Source organism: Manis pentadactyla, chromosome 7 (genome assembly GCF_030020395.1).
Source record: "Manis pentadactyla isolate mManPen7 chromosome 7, mManPen7.hap1, whole genome shotgun sequence".
Classification (NCBI taxonomy): Eukaryota; Metazoa; Chordata; class Mammalia; order Pholidota; family Manidae; genus Manis; species Manis pentadactyla.
In genome coordinates, this window is record NC_080025.1 from 9,405,304 (window position 1) to 9,430,485 (window position 25,182).

Sequence of the window (25,182 nt, forward strand, 5' to 3'; positions counted from 1 at the left end):
GTAAAAGCTGAAAACAAAACGCAGCATCCTGAAGAGCCCCCGACCCTCAGAAGTGAGTCTGTATTGTGCTAACCGTGACCCCTGGCTCTTCTGTCCTCATGTCTGACCTCGTGCTGCCTCTTCGGTACCCGAGGCTGTGCACCCTCCTAGTGTCTCCCTCCTTCCTTCTTTCGTTCCACAGGCAAACAACACGCTCACCAAGGGCCTCCTGAAGCCCCAAGTAGGGCCCTGCAGAGGCGGCTGAGGCCCCAAAGATGTCCAAAGGACACGGTCTGCAGGTCTGTCCTTCCCAGACCTGTCCTCTCTGAGGACACCGGCTGCAGCCCAGCCGCCGCTCAGCCAGGGCCGGTGGCTGCCGTTCCCCTTGACCGCCTCTCACTCCATGCCCACCTGGATCTGAAGGACTGGGAGGGACGGTTAGAGAGCCACTGAGAAGTCGTGGCTGGGATGCCTGGGATGCCAGGGCCTGCGGGAGGGATCCCTGCCAGCTTCAGTCTGAAAAACGTCTGGGCACGGGCGAGAGGGCATTTTCTCTGAGATATTCATGTCTGAGCAGCAGTAATAAAGGCAAGGAGAGGCTTAGCATTTACAGCCTAAGAAGATGAAATCATCTGTATGCACCCCTGTAATCTGTAACTCTTTCCCCTCAAAAGGAACACATTGGCAAGAAGTTAAAGGAGCAAGAGGATGTCAAAGGGAAAGAGCAGTTCCTTCACCTCAAGGCCCTCTGCACCAGCCCCAGGGCCCCAGGACCCGCATCGGGCACATGGCAGCAAGGGGCCAGGCTCCGTGTGTGACCAGAGAACTGGCTGGATTCCCCTCCTCCACTCTCAAGAATACCGCCAGACATCTCCCCCTCAGGTACGCGTTTATCCATTTAGTCACTCAGCTCAGTTCGAATCCCGACCCCACCACTTACTAGCTGCATGACCCATCAGCTATACAACAAACCCCGTGTGCCTCGGTGACCTCCCCTGTGACATGCAGCTGTTACATCCCCACCCCACAGGCTGCTGGGAGGCCTGAGAGAGCAAAGGCACATAAAGGACGTACGAACAGTGCCGGGTACATGCTGTCTCTTATTAGTTAGATGTTTCTCAAGCACCTAATATGGTCCCCCACCAGGGACACAGCCCTCCCTCTTTGCCGACTGGAAGGTGGACAACAAAACCACACAGGATGACCAGAGGTCCGTCGGTGCCTGGGGAGCAATGCAGACAGACATCCACATCGGTGATGGGCGGGGCAAGGGACTCCAGGAAGACTCCACAGAGGGGGTGGCCTGTTCACTGAATTCCTAATGACACGTGGGATTTCACTAGGTGAAGAAAGACAGGGGTGGGTAGGAAAGGGGAGCGCAGAGAATGAAAGACATTTGCTGGTGGTTTGTAAGATTAGAGCAGGATGTAGACGACTCCTGGTGGCAGAGAGGACGCAGCCAAACCATGCAGAGTATTTTCTGCTATCCTAAGGAATTTAAACTTTATCCTAAAAGCCCAGGGGAGGCCCCAAAGGATTTGAAACATGGTGACCCGTCGAAGGGTTAACAAACCAGCACGTATCATCTTTACAGTGTATCTGAGAGAAAACTTGTTTTTTCCTTTCGTTTTCTCAAAAATATTTGTAGCAGCCCTTGTCTGGGTCTTGAATTGTGGCCCATTTTATCCTGAAGCAGTCGTTATGATTTCATACAGGCAACTGGCTAGATAATAAATGCTTGCTCCTGCCAGGTTTTCCCCCCATTTCTTTTTCTCATTTTGTGCAATCATTCCAAAAAGGGAACTGCCAATTGTATTTCTTCATCAGAGAGCCCCTGATGGGGATGGACACTCGGCGGAGCCTTTTGCAGCATTTAGGGCAAACCACTTGGCTGAGCCGTCAAGTCCGTGCACAGGTAATCAGCAGATTTATTTGAGGAAATGTATTTATGGTGCTAAATGGCTGTTTGAAATGGGGCCATTATCTGGCCTTCTCGCTGGTGCTGTAAATGTCCCTCCAGAATGTGAAAACCCACAATAAGTTCATCATGCTTCCCAGACATGACTTTGAGACAATATTTATGCATGTACACGGGGACTTCCAGTCGTGTTTCTTGACCGCTCAGGCACAAACTCAACGCCAGATGCTTTATTGAATGTTTTCAGAGCCATCAGAGGCACAAAGGTTGGGGGAATAGGGAAGCAGAGATTTGTTGAATAGCCAATGGTGACTAGGGGTTGAAATGCCACCCTGAATTAGTCATAGCCAGCAAGAATCATAACTATACATCCTGGGGCCACTTCCAAGGGTACCCTTTTCTTCTGGCCCCAGGGGTGCCCTCTCCTCTAGAGGTCGGTGAGAAAAAAGTCCAGTCGAGTGGGGAATTTCCAGAGATCATCTGCAAGGAAAGAGAGGCTGATGCCTGTCGGGCTGAGCCCCTTCTGCAGGCCTTGGCTAGCCACACCCCCATCAAAACGGCAACGCTTGGTTTCAGTGGTTCTCGACCCCACTGTGGAAATACACTCTGAGATATAGCTGCTTTGAGATTCCTTATAAAAAGTCTGTGCCAAACCCCCAAATACCATTCCACGTGTTTCTGTTTGTTTCCCCATCTCTAAAGCTTATACAACGGAAGTGGGAAGAGACTCTTAAAAGAATTCACCAGTTTTTATTTATTTAGGAAAACTAATTATGTATGAATAGGGACAAGCATATGCCTACACAAGTGTAGCGAATACCCATGTAGTCGGGTGAGCCTCAGCATCTGATATCTATATATATTTAATGAGAAGCCACTATTTAAAACATTATATTGCTACAGAATTCTCACATTCTAGGAAATAAGCATTAATCAACATAGGTGGAACATGTGCTTAAGTAAACACGGGTGGGCCTATGGTCAGGAAAAATGAAGCCCCCTGTCGAGTGTATGTGGGCTGGGATTCCGCAGGGGAGGGTGGGGAGTGAGAGGGAGGAAATCGCTCTCTTAATAAGGTAGGGATGTAGGCACCGGCCTGGCAGTTCTCGAGGAAAAAGCCTGTGGGCCTGGAAAATGGAAAGAAAAGCAGATATGGAAGGGAGGGGACTAAAAAAGAATAGCAGGCTTGAGAAAACATGACAGCAGCAGAGATACTATAAGCAGGACAGCCAGTGAGAAGGACCCGGGCAGGGAGGGCAGAAGGGACTCATCTGGCACTGAACTGCAGGTTCTTGCCTATTCTGGGAAACACTCATTGGGTTCTGGTCCCTCTGGTGCTTTGGGAGATGATGACAGAGAGCCGGGTTTGGGATGGGCAAAGCAGCCTTAGGACGTGAGAAGATGGACAGGCCACCCCAATTCATCAAAAGCAGGAGCTTATAGCAAGAGGTGACCGTGGGGGTGTAAGGCCTCACTGCCGCCCCCGAATCTAGGGGAGGATCAGGAATCTTGGCGAGGTCCTGACATCTATGGGCAGAGCACGGTGGACAGCCTCAAGCAAGTGAGTTTGGACAGTAAAGAAAGAGGGTGGCTGCACAGGCCGGAGGACTTAGGGGCCTCCAGGGAGCTGACACTGGGTGCAGCTATACATACCTGTATACATGAACCACAAGGAAAGCCCCTTGGGACTCATCATTTCCAGACTTGCTGTTCTGAGTCATCACTGGGCAGCTAGTGAACTTGGGCTCACGATGCATTTTTATTTCTTTGGCATTTTAAAATGGCTTTTCAGGGGCTTTTTGTTTGTTTGTTTGCTACAAAGGAGAGAGCCTCTAGTAGGCACAATTCCTTCTTTTTAATTCCTTCAATTAATGAAGTGCTGGTTTCTTGTGTTTTCTAATTGAAGCCATTTTTCCTCCTCTCACAAATGTAACACATAATTGCCCCACACTTGGAGAAAGGCCAGATGGAAATGAACAACTACATTGTTTTCAAAACGAACATGCTTTTATTGGTTTTTCACACTATAAAAGGAATTTTTTTAAAGACCTATTTTGAAAAATCAGACCGTTCAGAAACCAAAAGAGGAAAATAAAAATACCTGATTCCCTACCACACAGCCTTTTTTATTTTATAAAATTCCATAATAGATAGTGTACAGTTATGTAATTGGCTCCATTTTTCTACAGCTCTACATTGGGAAGGCTTTGCCATGTCAATAAATATGGAGCATCATTTTCAATGGTTGCAGAGTATTCTGTGATAGATTCCCTTCATTTCTGTAACCAACCTCTCATTTTGGGACATTTTTGAAGCCATGGAAAGGTAAATGGCTTTTCACCAATGTTTCTGCACACTTGTCCAGTTATTTCCTAGGGACACATTCTGGAAGTGGGAGGTATTCCCCTAATCCAGTACTCTGTGCATTGCATGCACACAAACGTGTCTGCCGACACTGGGAATAGGGCAACGATCAAGACTGACACAGTCCCTCTTTCAGAGTTGATCTGGTAAAGAATTCAGGTATTCAACAAGGAATTCAAATAAAGTTTAATATACTTCCAGGAGGAAGGTGCATAGTATTGTAGATCAAAAGACGTGCACTTTTTAAAAGGCTCCTGCCACATCTTAGCTAATTGTTCCCCGGGAAACCTTGTGCTAATGTCTCCTCCCTCCAACACATTTGCAAGCCCCTACGCCCTCACTTCCATTGGCAGCTACTACGTGAACCCACTTCTTTTTCATTGCTGCCAATCCCAAAAGCCGAAATTGCTTCTCATTGTTGTGTTCAGGGCAAGGCATTATGTATCATTACGTTTCTGGTGACTTTTCTATTGTCCTACATTTGTAAGAAGACACTTAGCAACCCAACCTTTGTGTGTGTGCTTTCAAGATGCTAATTGCTTACATTTCCAGAGGTATGTTTAAAGGTCGTACCTGGAGCAGATTGTTCAGAAGCTGGAGCTGGTTCCTTAAAAATTCCTTTGTGCAAACCTCCCATCCTCACTGGTTCCATGGCACCTTCGTGTTTCTTTACATCTATGCAGCTGCTGCTCTCAGTCCTACTTCCCCTGAAATACACTCCCCTCGGCGTCAGACAGCTTGGAGGAGGTCTCCTCACAGATGCATACCTGTTCTTGACTCTTTCTGCACAAAATGCATCCGTGCCGAAGGCTCTGGGATGGGTGGAAGGAGGGAATAGAAGGTTAGGGACTTAGGTGGCCAGCCAGTCTAGAAGAACTGGAGCATGTTGGTAAGTCCCACAATCAGCTTATTTGACCAGTCACTGAGCTACAATCAAATGATTGATAAAATCAGTCATTTCTGTCCTGTAAATCAACCTGAGAAATAAAGTGCCATTCATTCATTTGCTCAAGTAATAATTGTTGAGCTCCTCATCTGCTCAAGGCCTCTGTGTCTGAGGATATACAATGTGAAGATCATTAGTTGTTATCTATTTCAGACCCACAGACTGGGAAAGTCGTCCTCCAGTAGGTGGGTCTGGCAGGCCCCACCAAAAGGTGAGCAGTTCATTATATGTATTGCCCATCTGGGAAAACCAAAGCCGAGTGGCAGAGCCCCTGGGGAGCAGACTTTCCCCAGGATCAGAGAGAACACCAGCTCTTGGGTGACCTGAATCACCACGGCACCCGCCGCATGAGGACAGACAGCCCTGGCGCCCGTGACCGCACTCTCCTGTGGAGTGACAATATCATCACGGAACCGTCAGAAATCTGTCCTTGGGACATCCGACTTTTGCATTCTACTGCCATGTTCCATAGCTGTTTATTTTTTGCTTTGCCAGTGCCCCATGGAAAATGCCAGCTTGTCCCCTTTGTACATCGAGGAAAGGGACTTTGGGCACGGTCAGGCTAGACGTTCCTCCCAGTGGGTGGAGGTGCTCCCCGCGCCCCCCCTCCCTGCGCAGAAGGATGAGAGGGGAACTGTAGCTCTGTGAGTCCAGAGGGACTTCACCCTCCTCCACCCAGTAAGATTCCTCTTGGGCTCCTGGGGCTTCTCCTCCTCCTCTCTTGATGTCCTGTCTCCTCCCTTCTAACCTTAGCTCAGTGACAAGCTGAGAAGCGGCCAGACCTCCTCAGACCCCAACTACGGACCGCAGAAAGCTTGGCCCTCATCCCCAGAGCTGCCACCGAAGGGACTGACTATCTGCACGTGTGGAGAGGGGCCTCTGGCTGCTGTTTTCACCGGACTGCTTCCTGGATGTTCACACTTCGGTGGGAGAATAATACCAGCCTTTGATTTAATTACAGGAAAGCTTTGTTCTTCCAATGCAAGAAACCCTCAGCAATAGGGCCCGGCCAGAAAATGCACCGGCTGCTCCGAGGAGAGCTGAGTGCTGCAGCGCCGAGCCATGGCTGAAGGGCAGCGTCTCAGGTTGTTCATAAATTTCAATATAGTTCCCGTAGTATTGTGTTTTCCTTGTGTTTCGTAAATGAATTTTTCACGGCTGACTGGGTTATTTGTGCCCCTCCCTCTGCCGGCAACGATTTGGGTCTTTGTCTGTACAGGAACCCCACAGCACGCCCCAGCCTGAAACAAATCAATGCCAAGATAAGCCTAACCCAGGGCAAGTGGTTGCTAACGGCTCTGCTGACAGAGAGGAGCGCCCACACTGCCAGGCAGGCCGGCCCTGGGCTGGGGAGGCGGCACAAACCGAACCGCAGCCCCGGTGTTGTCCGTAATGTTGGAAACAATGTGTTAGGAATCAAAAAAAAGGTTCTATCGTATGGGAGTTACGGTAGCCTGCCAATCCTCTTTATTTGTTTATTGACTTTTATTTTTAGACTTTCAAACTGTTCCCGTTGTTAACGCCTCTGGGCTCATGTGCAGGGGCAAGGGAGTCACACAACCAGCCAGCCGACACCAGCCAGCCGCAGAGCCGGCCCCTGACATTGTTTAAAACGAGCTCACGGACGGAAGGTGGGGATGCGCGGGAGCTATGAGGGCGCTGCCGGCGTAATCGCGGTTTGGAACTGACACTTGGTCTCTAGGACAGCAAAAAGGAGGGCACGACGCTCCTCGCAGTGTGCTCGTTGATGGTCGGGGGCTGGTGGCTGGAAGCCTCACCAAGGGAGCGAGGAAAGTCAGAGGCCCTGGTACAAGTCTGAAACCCACTGGCTGTGCCACCTCGAGCTAGTCTGCCTCACAGACCCCGTTCCCCACCTGAACAAGAGGATGAATATGGGGGGGGCGGTGGGAGGGACTCGTCATCTGTGCAACGCATTTTTATTGGGTCCGTCTGTGCACTGCAAACTGTCTAAGCACTGTGGGTACAATTGCGAGCCACAGAGGGGGGCCCTGCTTTCTCAGTTATATTGGGCGTCGTGAGACGTGAACAGGCAATAGTAACAGTGTGATGAGGACCACAGGACGGGAGAAAGTCCGGATGCCACGGCCCCCATCACTGGTCAGGGGCTGGCTTCTCACTGGAGCCCCAGCGCCCTCACCCTGGCCTGCGGGCGGGCTCTAGGGTCAGTCCCGCCTTCTGTCCTGCTGGACTAGGGGAAGGGGCGGCCGGCCCTAGGAGAGACAGGCCAGGGTCTGTGGCAACCCTGCAGGTGGCGCCCACACACCATGCCGCAGTCTGGGGTTTCTCAAGGCCTTGCTGTCCCTGGGGGGCTGGGCAGTTAGTGGTATCCTGACAGAGGAAACCCTGAATGCTCGGTAGTTCCTATCCGCCTGCCACGGATGTCTGGTGAACTACAGCTCCCGATGTCCCGTCCCCTTGATCTGACTAAGTGGGTTCCGGGGCCGGGTCAGAAGAAGCCTTGCACCACCTGCTGTGCTCTGCCGGCTGGCGCTTTCGGGCAAACCGCTGCCAGAGAGAAGCTCTACCGCCCCGGCAGGGCGACCTCAGGAAGAGAGCACCCAACCAGCCCACCTGGGCACACAACATGTGACTACAGACACCTTCCTGGACGGCCGGTCAAGTGCCTGCAGGGGACTCCAGCCCCAGCCAACACTGACTGCAACTGCGTGAGAAAACCCCAAGGGAGAATCGCCCGCTGAGCCCAGCCCAGCCACTGAACCACGAGATAAAATACATTGTCATTTCAAGCCATTAAGTTTTTTGGGTGTTTGGTTACCCCAGACGACCTCCAAGGTAGCCCCACCTAGGACCTACCGTGCAATCAGATTGGCCAAAGTGGCTCAGCAGAGCTCTGCTTAAAGAAACAACATGAGAAATTTTGCCTAAAAGAAATGAATGAAGGCCTCATAAAAGCGTTGTCCTGTTATAAGTGCAGCTTCCAAAGCACTTGTCAGCACTCCTTAAAGGGTAGTAGTTATTTATCAGAAGCCTGTGAGCAGAAAAACAGAAAGACAAATGTTGGAAATAACCAACTTTTAAAGATAATTTGGTGCCAAGGTAAAGCATCCTAAAATTTGTAGTGTACGTAAATGAGACAGTTATGCAGTGACCAAAATGGAGTTCACACACAACCTTTCAGGAGCAAACGCAGATGGTAGACATCATGAAGTCTACCGTGCTTGAGAAGTTCCATGTCACAACCACGATCCAGCTCACTTCACTCCCCAGACGGCTTTAGAATTTGTTAACCAGCCTAGTTTATAACCAGGGAGAGACAGAACTGAAAACAGAATTTCCCAGGTTGGTGGTCCGCACAGCCCGACTTCACCAGACAGCGACCAAACTTCCATTTTATCTAATACTTCTGAAGAGGAGCTTCTATGGTTTACACAAGGTTTAATGATTCAGTAGTTCAACGAGAAGATCTATTAGCCCATGAAGCCTTCCAAATGCATTGGGCATAGAATAAAATTCCACCCTTGTAGGTGCTGTGGACAACTCCTGAAGGGTTAGAAAATATTTACCCATGTTGTTTGTAAACCCAAGCATTTGCCCAGTTTTGGAATCACTCAACAGAATCCGAATACTATGGAAAAATTGTAGTGAGTGAATTGTAGAAATCACGAAAGTATTCAGTTCAGGACTGAAAAAAAGGCCTCCTTCCCCCACAGGGAACCTTGTCAGCATGTGGGCAGGGAAGCACGGAGAGGCCCCCTGCTGAGTGGGCTCCCACGAGCCTGCTGTGCAAATAAACCAGGCAGTGTGGGTGTTCCCACAGGGAGCTGGGCTGCAAGGTTGGCCTGTCCTAGGGCAAGGCAAGAATAAGATAAAGGATTCTGGGATGTTTTTATTTAAGGCTTCTGTCAGTAATTCAATAAGAAGATCCATTAACCCATGAAACCATCAAAATGTGTCAGGAGTAGAATAAAATCACACGCTTGTTAGATATTATTGAAGATTTAGGGCATCTTTACCCTTTTTGTTAGCTGGTAATTCCCCATAATCCAAGGGGGGTGGTGAACAAGGCCTCCAAACCAACCAGGCATGAATGAGAAGAAAAGAGGTGAGTGCCATCTATGAGAAGTGGGGTTTTCTTCCCTAGCAGGCGGTTGTTTATATTTCCTTTTAAAAATTGATATCTTCCGGATCTTGTTATAACTTGGTGAGGAAGTCTAGGCTCCCTACCTCCTCTTTGCTAGTATGGATGGCAATGGGTCTAATATTTTCTGTGGTATTTGGCTGGATCAGAGTGGTTATTGTCTAAAATTTTCTATCTGGAAAATTTTCCTGCTCCTTTCCTGATTCTTTGGCTAGAAAAGTAGGCTTGTCTTCAGACTTGTTCTTTCTTTAATGCCTGTTGATGCTTCCCCATTGCCAGTTTCTTCAGCTCCAACTCTGGAATAGATGAGGCACAGAGATAACACAGGTAACTCACCTTGTTCCACTGCTATTCCTTGTAACCTGAGGCCAGAAGCCAGTGCACCTTCTTCACTCCCCCTTTCAGAATTTTATGGTTGTTTCAGTTACAATGTCTAGAGTTTTTATTTCTACTTGATGAAAGGAATAGGAAAAAGTATATCTTCCTAGAAGCAGAAATCCTTAGGGATTATTTTAAACCAGTTTAGTTAAATCTATTTCTAATATTGAAATATTGCTTTTGTTATGGAAGGGAATCTTATCAAGAATATGGCAATTGTGAGTATTAAAGTAATCAAATCTCAAAAAAAAAATTGATATCTTCCGGTGAATGTCTCTATGAGAAAAAAGAAAAAGTCCCTTCTGACAAAGAATGCTCCTCCTTTAAAAGCGCTGGCCATGCTTAGATTTTGAAACTGAAATGTAAGATCAAGGTAATTGGATTGGCTCACTAGAAAAAAAAACTAATCAGGTGTCCAGAGCGCTCAGGTTTGCCTTCCACCGTAAGTAAGGTCTGCAGGAAAGATACTGGGGCTCCGTGGGGAGGAGGAGCAGGAGAGAAGGGGAAGGACTGTGGGCCAGGAGTGCTTTGGGGGTTTTAAGAAAGGGGAGACACTTGAGTAGTGAACATGTCAGAAGTAAGATAGATATAATACAGGAGCTGATGCAGGAGAAATGGAATCATTGAAGAGACAGAGCTAAAAAGCCCATGGAGAAGAATTAGAAAAACACTGTCAGAGAAAATGAAGGCACAGGTGTGATGGGAACCTGTGGGTTTCTAGTAGCTCTTCTGCTAGTAGTGACTCTACCACAATGAGAAAAATGAAACAGAATCCATTCAAAATAAAAATCAGCTAGCAGGGGTATGGGAAAAATAGAAGTTCCTATGGCCACGATCCTCACCTGACCCTAAACTACCTGATGATGTAACCAGCCTCCTGCTAGGCTGCTGCTCCCACACCCAGAGGCAATAAGCTATTACTGACTGAGTCACTATATGAAGAGCTCTGCCCAGTGCTCTGGGGGGAGGCAGAGATGGAGGAGCTTGGCGGACCTGCAGGCCTCTGAACGCAGACGTGATCCTAGTGCTCAACCCACCGCCAGGAGAATAAAGCCAGGTATAAACCCTTTTACCCCAAGAAAGTTGCGTTGTCATTTCTCAGTCTTACCAAATCCATAGTGAACTTGCCCAGGGCTGAAACCCTCAGACAAGGCAAGGACCCAAAAGAAAGACATTTCACTGTACATTCCATTTTTTTGTTCAGATTTTGATCTGATGAATATTTTTATTACAAGACCCAGAAGGATGTCTTTATTGATAATATTTCTGACAGTTTCCCACCCACCCCAAAAGATGAAAGAGAAGCCACCTCCAATATCAGAAAGCATTTGGGGGGATCTCTGAAAATCCACAGTGGGGGTCAACCAATGGCTGACAGCTGTAGGGGCTGGTGGGGCTGGTGTTGGTGATGGTGTGTGGGTGGGGGGGTCTGCATGATCTGGTGAGGGTTCCGACACCAACTGAGATTCTGATCACAAATTATCCCAAAGCAAGAAGAGACAGGGTGGTATGTTTCCCCACCAACAATCCAGTTCTCCTCACCAGCTGAGTGTCCTAAAGTTAACCTGATTCTAACACTGTTTACCTGGAGATGACATCAGATCCCACAGGTTAAGCACTCAGTCCTACAAGATGGACCCCCTGACCCCCCACTTCAGATGCCAGGCACAAGTCCAAGTTGTCACCTGTGCTTCTGAGTCACCTTACTGTAAATCACAATACCACATGTGTGTACGTGGGAGATGGGAGCTGGCTGGTGGTGTAACATAATCCCCAGCCTCCTCCTACTCTCAGTAGCAAAGGCGACTTCTAGGGACAGGGGAGGCCCTCCTGCACAACTGCTGCTCCCCCCCCACACCCTACACCCCCAGGCATGCTCATGGGAGTGACGGGCACCGCCACAGGTCCATGGGTGCAGAGGCTGATGGGAAGGACCCAAACAGGAAGAGCCCAGAGGGGATCCTCTACGAGCAAAACAAGCTCTTTGAGAAAGGGAAGTGGAGATCAGATACATGTGAAGACTGACAGGTGCTGTGACCTCAGGAGAAATGATCATGAGTTTAAAAATTCGCAGGGCGCTAATGTCTGTCATTTACTTTCAATTGCATACAACAAGATAAATTAAATAGAGGGATATGTAATGGATAGATGTGTGATAAAGCAGAGTACAGTGTTATGGTAGAGCCAGGTTGTTGCTTTTTCTGTGAACTCGTTCCACTTTTCTGTATGTTTGAAAATGTTTATGATGACATGGGGGAAAGCCAGACCAGGTGAGCATGATCTAAACTGGCACCTGGAAATCTAAGAGAAAAAGGGAAGCCCTCCCACAGAGCTTTGTTTCAGCAGATACCTTTTTTTAAAAATGTATCTGTTCCACATTTACTCATTTCCTAGGGGCAAATAATCAAGGTCCCTCTGAATATATTCAATCTACCACTGAGAAGAATGAAATGGTAGAATTAACCAGCATGACATTTCACAAGGGAAACTTTCACCGTAAAACATCTCCTAACTCTTACTGGTAAATTTCTCCCCAGAAAAAACTCCTCTTCCCTTTATGTATGTAAGTTCATTTAAAAAAAAAAAAAAGGCTTTTGCTTAGCTCACATGGTAGGTGTCAGGAGTTTGTATTGAAGTGTTTGTTTCCTAGAAGTCCATCCCTATCTAAGATGATTACTGACCCCCAACCCCACCCAGAAGGACCCAGACATACCTACAGTCTTTTTGTCTGTGGCGTAAGAGTCCCCATGTGCAAAATAAAAAATAAGGAATTAGTGCCACAAATACTGGTGCCAATCAGGGAAGCAAGCTGGTATCAACAGCGCTAAAACTCGGGATGCCAGGAGTTCAGAGATACCTGTTCACAGTGTCCTAGCCCTCTGGGGGGGATGCGCAAGGGCTGGGGAGGAGCACTGTTAGACAAGGAAGTTCCTTTTAGGATTCTTGCACTTGCCAACTTTGGGATCTTGGGTAAATAAGTTTGTTGATTCTTAAGTATCTTGTCTGTAGTATGAAAAGGATAACGCTCCCTTGCAGAGTCGTGATAAGCGTCAGGTGAGATCATGAATGGACCGGAGCCTAAGCTGTGGGCACTGATGGCTTCCTGATGTTGGCCGGAGTCGATCAATAACCTGCACAGAAGCTGCTTGTCGGGAGGGGTTTCAGGGAACATCCCGGAGAGGCGCGTTGATAAGACTGGGGACTTGGAAGAAGGAAGGCTCAGGAGAGAAAAAGAAAGGGGCGCCCCCAGACAATGAGGAGACCCACCCGGTAGAGAAAAAGAGAGCAACTGCAATATGGTTTGCAATGTGTTAGGTAAGAGAGAGTAAGGGGAGATTTATTTCTGGCCGTGACCAATGAGCCTCCTATTGGACCAGCTACCCACAGATAACAGTTATAAGTTGCACAAAATACAAATCAACACTCCCCCCACCACCCCAATCTTAAAGGTCCTGAGAAGTGCCATAAACAGGTAGGTTCTGGAGGAAAAGAATGGCACTGGGTGAGGGGTTTTTCATGTCTTTAACTGCAGTCTGCAGCCTATGGAGTGGCTGAAACTCAGAGTAATCCACCAACACAGTTCTTGCAGGGATGTCCCAGTTTCAGCACAGAAAGTCCCACGGTCCAGGAAAGCCCTCATTTCTGGGCAAACCAGGGTGGTTGGTCCCCCTACAAAAATTCCAACAGAAAACCTGTAGTTGTTTGGGCCTGAAGAGACAACAGACAGACATCAGAGTCACCGCAGCCTCTGGAAGGTGAGAGTGGAATGCCAGAAAGGAGAGTGTGGGTGACGGGGAGCCCCATTCCTGTGTGTAGCTCTGTCCACGTCTCTGGCTGACTTCTGAACACTACATGCCAGGAGCAGGTGTATAGCAGCTCAGCTGAGGATAAAATAACTGAACTGAGATTTCAGCTGCTGCCTGAGACAAGGAGAGTGCAAGATGAATCCAGACCAGTGCCTGGGAATACAGCAACAAAATCAACATGTTCCAGAGCCACCACGGGATCCAGAGACTCCACAGCATAGTGTGCACACTGTCCAAGATCCAATCCAATACTCAACATGCCTGCAAAAAAAAAAAAAGAACATTTGACGCATTTTCAAGGGAAAACAATGCACCATGAGATAACCAAGATACAGCAGTCCTTGTGTGCTAATTTTGTAGATGCTCTTATCAGGTTGAGACACTTCTCTTCTCCCCTAATGGGCAGATAGATTTTTTGGTTTTGCTTTTATCCCAAATGAGTACTGAATTTTCCCAAATATTTTTTCTGCATCCGTTGAAATAATTACGTGGTATCTCTCTTCTATTCCATATATATGACCAATTATACAGATTTTTTAGTGTTAAACCAACCTTGCACTCCTGGAATAAAATCTGCTTGGTCATGATATTTAACCTTTTTATAGATTGCTGGATTTGCTTAGCTAGTATTTGGTTGAGGATTTTGTGTCAATATTCATGAGGGATACTGGCCTCTATTTTTTTTTTTTTGTAATCGTCTGTCAAATTTTGGTATTAGGGCTATGCTGGTCTCATAAAATGAATTAGAGGGGTTTCCTCCTACTCTGCTTTCAAAAAAGAATCATTTTTTTCTTACATATTTGATAGAATTCATCAGTGAAACAATATGAGCCTGAAATTTTCCTTCTGAGGTTTTGATAACAAATTCAATTTCTTTACTAGATACCAGGGCTATTCAAATCTTCTGCTTTATCCTGTGTCAGTTTTCATAAGTTACTCAGTTTGTCTAAGTTCCTCTACATTGCTTAATTCATTGGCATAAAGTTATTCATAATATTCTCTATTATTCTTTTCATATTTATAGGCTCTGTAGTGATAACCCCTTTCATTCCTGACATTGGTGATATGTATTCAGCCATGTTGTAGCATGTATCAGTACTTCATTTATTTATATTGCTGAATAGTATTTCATTGTATGGATATACCACACTTTTATTTATCCATTCATCAGTTGGTAGACATCTGAGTTCACATTTTTTGGCTCTTATGAATAATGATGCCAGAAATTTTCATGTGTACATTCTCATGTGGATGCCTCTAGCTTGTAAATTGGTGTGCTACTCTGATCCCAACAGGACTTCCCAATACCACCCACTTTCTGTCCCTCATTGCTGTGTAAGTGGGATGATTCTCTTGGTTCCTGTCCCTGAAAGGTAAGTGGATCGTGTAGACTGAGCTGGATCAAGCCTGAGGTGAAATCTTGAGGTGTGCCAGACACCTGGACCCTCAGAGGTCACACTTGGAGAAACTGAGCTCCTACGGGACACACAGAAAACAACCCAGCAGGTACAGAATTTTATGACTTGGTTGAGAACCCTTGCTAAGAATTCTGGGGCAGTATGTAATTTGTCAATTCATGTTAATGGATGCATATATTGTTAAGCAGTATATTTTGCCTATTAGCTTTGTCCATATGTACCCCTTTATCCCTGGGAATCCTTAGGAAAAACTTGGTAGGCTCTGCAGGAAGATTTCCCTCCTTGGAATCCATTTCCTCCTCTGCACTTTGTATATAACTCTGAAGGAGAAAGTGGCAAAAATTTATTGTTCTTTCACATTTTTATCATTGACCTTACCCAGAACCACTTCTTCTGAAATGTGAACAGTTCCTCGTGTTAAAGGAGAATTTGGTAAGACCTTCATTTTTTATTTTCCTTTTAAAGGGCTTGTGGGTGAAATTATTGAAAGAACTTTATATCTGATAATAGACTAGGTCTTGAGTTGACTTAATAAGTAAAGGAAGGAACAGAAAGAGGTTAACTATGTGTGAATTTATAGATGTTTTGGTGTCTGGGGTCCATGTAAATAATATATCACCTCACTGTAAATATTAATTCTGCTAGAGTCTAGGTCTTTAAACACAAATTAACAGGAGCTCCAGGGAACGCAGAGATGCTCTGCTCTTAATGATCTTTTTAACACCAGCTCCAGGTACTTAGGACCCTGCAGGGAATTCCTCGAATGTGTAGTCCTTAAGATGCTGGCTTCCAGGGCTGAATAGCTTGTAAAGGAAAAAAGAAAGGGAATCTTCTCCATATAAAATAAGAACTAAAACGCTCTTGTAATTAATCTTTTAAGAACAATTACAGTAATTGCTATTGGCCTGGAGACTCCAGTCTTTGAAACATTCAGTAGGTGATTTGTTTTTAAGGCATCAAAGTGGAACCTTTGGCCAAGATTATTAGCAGAGGCAAGGCTTGTCTGGAGGCACGGGGCTCACCCATGACCCCCTGGTGTGAGTGTGGACCCAGCCTGACGTTCTTCTCCTCCGGTCTCTCTGAACAAGGCACGGCAGGAGCTCCAGTGCTCCTCACCTCTGGCCTTCCTGGCCTCACCCCTTTTCTCCAACACTGCCTCCTGGCGCCAGATTTCCATATCTGCCCAGTGAAGGCTTTCTCGGTGCTCCCGGAGTCTTCTTTACACCGCCTTGGCTCTCTGAGAGCCCTCTTCCCACCTCTCTCCCTCATCACTAACAGAGCCGCCGCCTTTGGAAAGCCACCACCTTTTCCCATGTCCACCTGTGATTTCTCCCCAGGGAGGCCCACCTCTCTTCCACCCACTCGTTGTCAGCTGCCCCCACTCACTCCTTCCTCCTGACTGCACCTTGCTTTCCAGGCTGGTGACCCCAGGGGGCTTCTGCGCCCAGTTGTATGGGCTTCAGAGCTGAGCAGCCTCAGCCCTGCTACCACCTGTGTGAACTTTGCAATTTGCTTCACTTCTCTGAGCCACGGTTTTCTTTTTTCTAGATGGGAATGTTTGGAGGATACAAGAAGATGTCTCCTGAAAGCGTCTAGTATATGAAAGGCATCCAGTCTGCACTTCATAAATGAAAATGACCTTTAAAAGTCCTGGCACATAAAAGATACCCAGTAGATAATAAATAAAGAGAACAGGAGGAAACTTTTAGAAGTGATGGATATGTTTATGGCATAGGTTGGAGCGATGGCTTCACTCATCAACTTGCATACCTTAAATATGTACAGCTTTTTGTGTGTCAATCATACTACAATACAGTGGCTAAAAAATAAATAAATTGATGCTTTCTTCTAAAAAAAGATAATGATAATTAAGCTCCTGCAAACATTTTTAGAAAATAAAAAAAGATGCCCAACAGATGCCAGTCTTTCTAGTCTGCCTGCTTACCCATTATGCCCTTCTCGTTTGGGACTGAGCTCTGCATTCCCATTGTGCTCACCCCACCCAGGGCTTTAAAGGTGTATTTCAGGGATGAAGTAATGGGGATTGTCCCAAGGAAGTTCTGCGCTCTGAGCCCCAAGTAGGCACATGGATCAGGGTGAACACAGCTTGACTGATTGTGGGAGGTACCACAGGCCATTTGTCTGTTTGCAAAGTACTTTGGTATGTTTAAATATACTTGATGGGTTTAAAAAAAAAAACAGTACTCTTTTTCCGGTAATAAATGTATAGTGTTTAGCCAGTATATAAATTATAATGGGAGAAGTTGGCCATCCTTCCTTATTTCAAAACCAACCCACTATTTACATTATTTTAGGGTGTAAGATGATATTAAATACATGCTGGAACCCAGGTTTTCCTAAGTCTCACCAGTGTTTGGAAGAGGTACTCTGAAGGGGAATCGCTTGATTTTCAAAGGCTCTTGCTTCTACCTGCTAGCACAGGTATGTCACCTCTCTGCAGTTCCACCCAAGAAATTCCCCCACACTCAGGGAGTGTCCCCTCTGTACTGCTCCACGCTGCCAGTGCCCCCCGCACCCCCCCAGCTCCAGCACCTCGTGCTGTATTGTAGGGGCTGTTGGAGGTCATTTTCCTGCCACTCCCTTCAGTCGCTCTTTGACACAGCTCCTGGTGGGCTGTCACTCAGGGTACTGTCTGCCTGCTTTGGGCCCTATGCCTTGGCTTCGGGAGATCCAGGCACCATGCCTCGTCTTGCTGGTCCCAGGGAATGACTACTCCCCACTGGTGATGTCACTGATGTCCTGAGTTCTCGTGACTCCCAACCTGTGGAATAGCCAACTGTCAACGGCAGGGAGTCTCAGAGCACTATTGCTTCCGCCTTGGTATTTCATAGATTGTATGGAAACAGATCCTTCCACTGTCAACTCATCGTCTTCTCTCTCTCTCTAGACACGTGTGTGTGAAGTAGCCTGGGCCAGGAACAGGACAGAGGGACACCCCCACCCCCAAGGTATTCAGAAGCTCCGTGTGCTCAACTATGTCTGCTTGCGTGAGCCTCTTTCCAGGAAGCTCCGCAGCTTTCGAGAAGGATTCTGTGGGATCACCACACCGGGTTTCCAGCAGTAACCCAGACAGAGTTCCTTCTGGGAAGCTCCCCAGCTCCCAGAAAGACACCTCTGCTGGGCCCCTTCTGCCAGTCCACCGTGGACTGCAGAGGCTATTGTCCCTGTGAGACCTCCACCACATGGCCTGACAAATAAGCTATTTTTTGCAAACTTCTTTATAAGCTTCTATTTTTCAAAGCTTGACAGCCTGTCTGATTCTTCCTTAAGGTATAAATATACTGTCTCATAGAATTAGGCTTGGGGTTGATTAAAGATTGTGCATTGAGTCCCCTATACAGAATTTTATTGTTGTTAACAACCATTTGATCAATAAATATGAGAGATGCCCTCTCAAAAAAAAAACTATAAAAAAATATATATATATACTGTCTCATAAAGACTGTTAGAGATTTTGTTGGGCAATCACTTAAAAGATAACTGGTTGCCATAGTCCCGCATTCTAGCAGAGTGTGCAAATAATGCTAAGGTTTCATCCATAGTTTTGATGAGTCTAAGAAAAAAAGAATCAAGGCTCTTTGTTGTAAAGAGGGAGCAACTGAAAAGTTGTCTTAAAACCATAGTTCAAAGCAATCCAGTACTTCCCCCAACAGAATTAAAAGACAAGGCGCAAGGAACGGCTCAAAAGAGGGTATCAGCCAGTAAGGCAGGTGCCAAATGCCAAAGACGGCACAGAAGTTGGCTTTTGTTGATGTCCTTTGAGATTCTGGGAGTTTGCTGGTCATATTCCATTCCTTAGGGGAATCAGTCTAGAATCCCACTACCAGAGGCCCGCAAAAAGCCATTTTGTTGCATCGAACCTGCTCTCTGGCCTCTCCACTCTGATTCTGCTGCTCCCGAGTGCATTCTAGGAGGATTTCAGGCAGTACCTCAGAAAAATAGTCCCTGGGAACCTGGTGCCCTAACAAAATGCCCACTTTTTCCTCAGAGGCTAGGACAATGCAAAGTTGGTCCTCAGGAGGCTATGAGTGTCAGTCAAGCAGGCATCATTATTACGCACAATTAAGTGTGGGGACTGGAGCAGCCCTTAAAATTCAGCTGTGAGTAAACACAGTCCCTGCATTTGGCCTAGGGGACCAGGCACACAGGTGAAGGGGTACATTAAAAGTTACAATACTGCCCTACTGCATGAACTGCCGTATTGTATGGCTGTTGGAGGTCATTTTCTTCCCACTCTCTTCCGTTGCTCTTTGACACTGTTCCTGCCGGGCCGTCCCTCAGGATGCAGCCTGCCTGCTCTGGGCCCTTACCTTGGCCTAGGCAGACCCAGCAATCCGCGAGGCAACAGAAACCCATTCCCTCCGTAGTGTCCCCACCCACGCTGCGGCAATCAGCTATGGGCTGCTCAGATGGACTTCGCTGCCAACATTGAGCGTCTGCTATGTGCCAAGACCCTTGGATGGATGTTTTGTGCCCATCATCCTTGATACTCACCTAACACAATAAGGTTTGTACTCACATTTTATGAATGAGGAAACTGAGAATCTGAGAGTTTATAAGATTTTCCCAAGATCTCATAGTGAATAGATTGCAGAGGTGCGGAAGCCCTTGAAGACTCAAAACCAAGGCTATTTAATTCAAAGGACATCATTAGAAAAATCTAAGTCTAGAATGGCCTATGATCTAGGTAGAAATACAAATTGAACTCAAAGAATATGCATTTTCCTCTTTCTACAAATATTTGACCAAATATATATTATGATACCATATATATTATTTTATATATCAAGATGACATTCTCAAGAGGAGACCGAGAGGAGCCACTGACCTAAGAGGTCAGAGAGGAGGGTCAGTCATCTAGGGCAGCAGGCATCCTCATTCCACACTGTAGTGACAAACTTGCCTTGATACGTCATTTCCTGAGAATTCCTGTTATTACACATATTCGCAGGTTAATGGGCCCAGGGCATCTCAGAGAGCATTCGTGTCATCTTTCACAGCTGTGCGTTAGCTTTGAAATTTTCCCCCCAAAGTGACCTCTAGCAAAATCATTAAATCAATGTAGATATCCTGCCTTGGGTCCTTGTCATTCCCGCTCCGGGAAAGAACAGCCAAAATTTACTGACCCAAACCCTGATGATCGGGGAAGGAAGAAGAAAATACATCTTTCTTTTGTTATTTAGCACTCCTGGCTAATTGAAGAGGAGCTGCCATTTGGGTTTGGGGGAAAATAAATCAAAGGGGAGGGGATTATGTTTTAGGTAAACCTTGGACTTAAAACACAAACCTTCCACTCCCTGTATTTTTTCTTTCATACAGACTGGATTTAATCTTGTCGGATATTTGAGGAGAATCAGAGCAGGTAAATCTAAGCCATTTGCAAATGTTACTGTCTCGTATAAAATTTGAACAAAAGGAGAGCATATTGTGCAAATCTGCAAATAAACCCAGGCACCGAGATATTCAGCAGAAACACGGCTTTGCCTAGGTAAATGCATGACTGCTTGTGATGAGCAGTTATTTTTTGTTTTGAAACTCACAGTGGCCCTAATTCTCTATAAAGTTTTAGTCCTGCCTTGGACTTTTTTTTCATGCTTCTGTATAGAAGTCACTGAGTATGGGATTATACCCAACACACTGGGGTGATCATCCTCGGAAATGAAACTATCATGACTTACCCACGGGCAAGGAGTGAGAAGCCCTGGGTCTGAGTTACTATGAATGATAGAAATGTGGATTTTCTGGCTGCCCTTCACAGATTCTATCTTGTCTGCCCTCAGCAAGGTGGTGGTCACATGTTCAAGTGGACCTGGGGCTTCAAGGAGTTGGGGCTTGGGGAAGGACATACCACACTGATCCAAGCCTACCCAAGCCTACTGCCAGCTCCACGTTGCTCCCAGCCTCTGGTGTCTGTGGCACACACCTCCCCTCGCGACCTCTCATCTCTTTGGACGCCTCATTGTTTTGACCTGACCTGGTTCCTGTCTCCTACTCTGGCATATTTACCAAGTTTTCCATGTCTTAAAAGTCTAGTTCTGCTGCAAATAGCCTGGCTCTCTGGCTAAAGTCCCAGAAAGCCTTTCATCCACCCACACAACTGCTCAGTGACCTGAATGCACCAGAGTTTTAGGAGCCTGAGATGGAAGGACAAGTAATTAATTGTGAGATTGTATGAAACAGTCTCTCCAAATGCAACACAGTCAAGGAGTCAGGGGTATTTAGCCCTTTTCGGTTATTTGTATGTAAAGTAAAGTGGTCACCACTTCCATCAATGGTAATTAATATTTCCTGAGTGCTTATCAGTAGCATGGCAGTATATTAAGTCTGCCTGGGGCTTTTCACAGCATAGAGGATGTGAAAGTTCTGGTCTCAATGAACATCCAGTAATAAGCAAGACAAGGCAATTAATTAGCAACTACTTATGGAGTGCCTAGTTAGGCTCAGCATTTTGCTAGAAGGTGTATACACAACTCAGTAATCATAGGAAAGACCCTTGCCCAGCAGAGAGACTATCTCCCGAAGCCCTCAGTCTGGCTCTTGGAGGAGTCAGGGGAGGTAGAGAATTTGCTTCTGGACCTTGAGCCCCTGGGCCGCGGTTGTCACCCTGGCACTAGAAACTGTCAGTGGTTTCCAGCCAGGGGTAAGACGTCCCCCCAGGGATGTTTGAGAATGTGTGGGAGCAGTTCTTATTGGTTCTTGGTTATTACAAATGAGCATTTGCTGTGTGGGGCCCAGGATGGGGACTCCAAGGTGCTAGAAGTGCTTCCCCACCGAGAACTTTCTTACGATGCCAGTGCACCCCTGCTGAAAGCTGACAGAGTAAAAACTGTGAAAATACTTAAAAGGTTGAGGATTTCTCACTTTATTTCCTTCCCACGTACTTTGGGAAACTGGTGAGGAGGGGTAGCACAGAGACAGGGCAGTAGTCAGGTTAACTCCAATTCTCCAAACCTGAGAACCTCGGGCATTTGAGATTAAGTCCTAGTGTGCAGAGAAAATGGAAGTTCCATGGCCTTGCCCAGAGCCACCTGCCACTCTCCATGTCACGCTTCTGGTCCTGAAGAGCAGATAGATCTAGATCTGAACTTTGGTCTGCTGGCCTACTGTGCACGTGCAATGCTCACAGGCACATGTTTACACACGTGTTGACAACAGGCTATTATTGACTCTGTATAAAGAGCTCCACTCAGTGCTGCGGGGCTGGAGGGTAGCAGAGAGGCCTGGAGGCATTGACGGGATTGCAGGCAAATGGGATTCTAGCAGCTTGACCTGCCACCACGGGAATAAAGCTGGTATAAACCCTTTTACCTCCCGACATTCCCATTGTCATTTTTCGGTCTCACAGAATCCAGAGTGAACTTGCCCAGGGCTGAAACCCTCAGGCGAGACACCTTGCCGTTCATTATTGTGGTTAAATTACCCTTTTGGGGGGAAGATAAGCATGATTCTAAGTTTAGGATATTATTGGTCCCTGTTTTTAACTCAACAGCCATATCATAATTGTCTTTCAGAATAATTTTTCTTTATAACTATAACCAATTTAAAAAAAAGAAAAATATAAAGGGACAGTGAAACAATGTGCAGTAAAAGGGTTGTCCAACTGTCATCACTACCCACACTCCAAGCATACTGGAGATTACCTGAGTCCTAGCAAGCTGCCCGCAGACCTGCACCAAGAGGGCAGCAAGGGGCAACCTGAAAGCACAGAAAACAGTGGAACAAGCTGTGGCCCACCAAGGGCAGGGAACCCGAGAAAAGAAGAATACAACCGAGGCAGAATGTGGACATGCTGGCCTGAATCTGCAGGATGAGGCCAGGGTTGGGGGAAAGGTGTCAAAGTTCCAATCTGTTTGGAGCAAAGCTCTTTAGGACCAGAAAAGCGTGACGTGGAGAATGGCGGGTGGCTCTGGGCAAGGCTGAGGGCACCTCCAGGGTGAGTAAACCATATCGTCATTCACCAGTTTCTTGGATGATTAAGGCACAGTTTCAAAAAGAACAGGTAAAAGTCCATGAAAAACATATTAGGGACTTTCAGGTCAGTGTGTAGGCAGGAAAAGCTAGTAGTGTTGAGTTGTAGGCATGCTGTGGTCTGCCAGGAGAGAGACAGAGACCAGGGAAGTCTTGTGTGCCCCTGGAGCCTCCCGGGGTGGCTGGTGATGTTGGCAGGAGGCCTTCACTTCCCAGTTCTGCCATTTCCTACTGTGTGACCCTGAACAAGTTATTTAACCTCTCTGAGCCTCCATTTCCTCATCTTTAAATAAAGATATTAGTTGGTTGTGAAGATTAGGAATAATTATGGAACACTCAATGCCCAGAACCTCAAAAGTGGTCAGTAGACAATAGGTTATCATTCATATTTGACCTTTTTCTAAGAAAACCTGGTAACAGCATCTTCCTACTTAAACCTCAACTTAATTACAAAGTGATCTTCCCAGATATGTGTTTTTGACATATATTTTTCCAAAGCAATGATTGTAGAGTATTTGATCTGATCATCAGGAAAATTCCTGTAAGACGCTTTATCCTAACAGTATCCATTAGAGCTCACGGTTCCCTGTGCCAGCAAACCCCATTCAAACTGGCTTCAGATGAATAGTGGAATTTGTTTACCCGTTTAAACGGAGAAATGCAGGGGTGGCTTTATGGCCTGATCTGTAGCTCAAACAATATTGCCAGGGCTTGGTTTCTCTCCTTCCAGCTCTTGATCTGTTATTAACTAGAAACTTCTCTCCTTTGAATCGTGAGTGTATCTGTAGAAACCTGGGGACACAAGCTGCCTGGACTGAGAGTCACGTGTTCACCCGCACACTAATCACTGTGGCTAAGGGTATCCAGGGATCTGATTGGCCAGGCCTGGGCCGCAGGCTGCACGTTGGTCGGGAGGATGCAACCCACCTGCAGCACCGTGAACTGAGCCAGAAAGCCCTGTACCACAGGAGGACGTGCAGCGTGAGGGGATGTTGGCAGAAAAAGGAGAAAAATCCACTGCCGGGTTCGTCACACGGTTGCACGACCACCGCCAGGTTTCCTCAGTTTGAACACGGTGTCAGTCGGGCCCTGGATATAGGTAGTTCCCAGCCGGTGGAGCCATGGGGCTGGGCGGAGAATTCTGCAGAGTGTGGGATGTGGCCCACCACAAACTGAATCTCCCGGGATGCTTGCTGAAAGTCTGGGTTCTTGGGTCCCCCACCCAAGACCTACCCCTTCAGAAACTGGGGCTGGGTTCCAAACAGCATTTTAAAATAAGCTCTCAGAAGATTCTAATGAACAGAGAAGTTTGAGAACAGCTGACGCGCTAGGCTGGGTCCTGCGGGTGATGGTGAGGAGCCCAGGAGAATCACCAGCCTTTACAGCCGCTGCAGGAAAATCAGGCCACACCCTCGGACGCCCCTGGTACAAGGTATGGCCTTACTCCCTTACCTAAAGAGCCTCACACTGATCTGCATGTTGTTTTGACGTGTCATCCCTCAGTTAGGGTACCACACAGAGCTGCTGCCTTACCTGATGGGAAACGGGGGCATAATGGCTGGTAAACTCGCAGCAGAAATGACTCACTGCCTCTAAGTTGATGCCTTAATTTGCTCAGACTCCCATGTCCCCACCGCTTCAGCTTTGTTCTCTATAACAGTGTTGGACTACGTGAAAAGTCCCATAGACCAAAACAAACCTGAAGAAGACCCCCTGCGCATTTAACACTGAGTTTATTTTCTGTTCTGGCTAAGAACCTCCATTTTGTTGACAGAACACCAGCTTTCTGAGTTCAGACATCCCCTGCAGCCCTGCCCAGTTCTTGGGGATCTAAATAGTGCCAGAAACCCAATGCAGACTCCTCCACACGCACTTGAAGGACCTACCTACCTCTTCCCCGAGGGGGACAAACCAAGCAGCCAACGGTGCGACCCCTGGCTCCCGCTTTAAATCCGTACCTAGAGAAATGTGGGCCGAGTCGGATATGACGTCTTTAAATAAAATGGGATCTGACTGAGCCATGTGGAACTCCCAGCTCGGGGTGCACGCCGGATCCCAGCTACTCTGCTTCCAACACCCAACACTATTTTTATATCCTTTTTATAGCATTCCTTTTGGCAAGCCTGCCGTAGGGTTTCAGAGTCAAAATTACTGCCAGACCAAGGCCGCACGAAGCAACTTTATTACCGCTTCTGTTTTCTGAGGGATCCTTCTAGACACTTAGTCCACGGGCAGCATCAGCCTTTTTCTGCAGGGCGATATTA

The 25,182-nt window shown here is 46.9% G+C and overlaps 2 long non-coding RNA genes across 2 annotated transcripts; both read left to right on the forward strand.

Moving 5' to 3' along the window:
* Positions 1-14,827: 14,827 nt before the first annotated feature.
* On the forward strand, positions 14,828-17,898 carry LOC118916852 (uncharacterized). Its single transcript, XR_005026564.2, has 3 exons — positions 14,828-15,361; positions 17,245-17,371; positions 17,838-17,898. It is a non-coding gene; the product is annotated as an uncharacterized LOC118916852 (long non-coding RNA).
* A 1,428-nt stretch (positions 17,899-19,326) lies between these two features.
* LOC130684413 (uncharacterized) lies at positions 19,327-21,948 on the forward strand. The gene is made up of 3 exons (XR_008998678.1): positions 19,327-19,457; positions 20,270-20,312; positions 20,731-21,948. It is a non-coding gene; the product is annotated as an uncharacterized LOC130684413 (long non-coding RNA).
* The last annotated feature ends 3,234 nt before the right edge of the window (positions 21,949-25,182 follow it).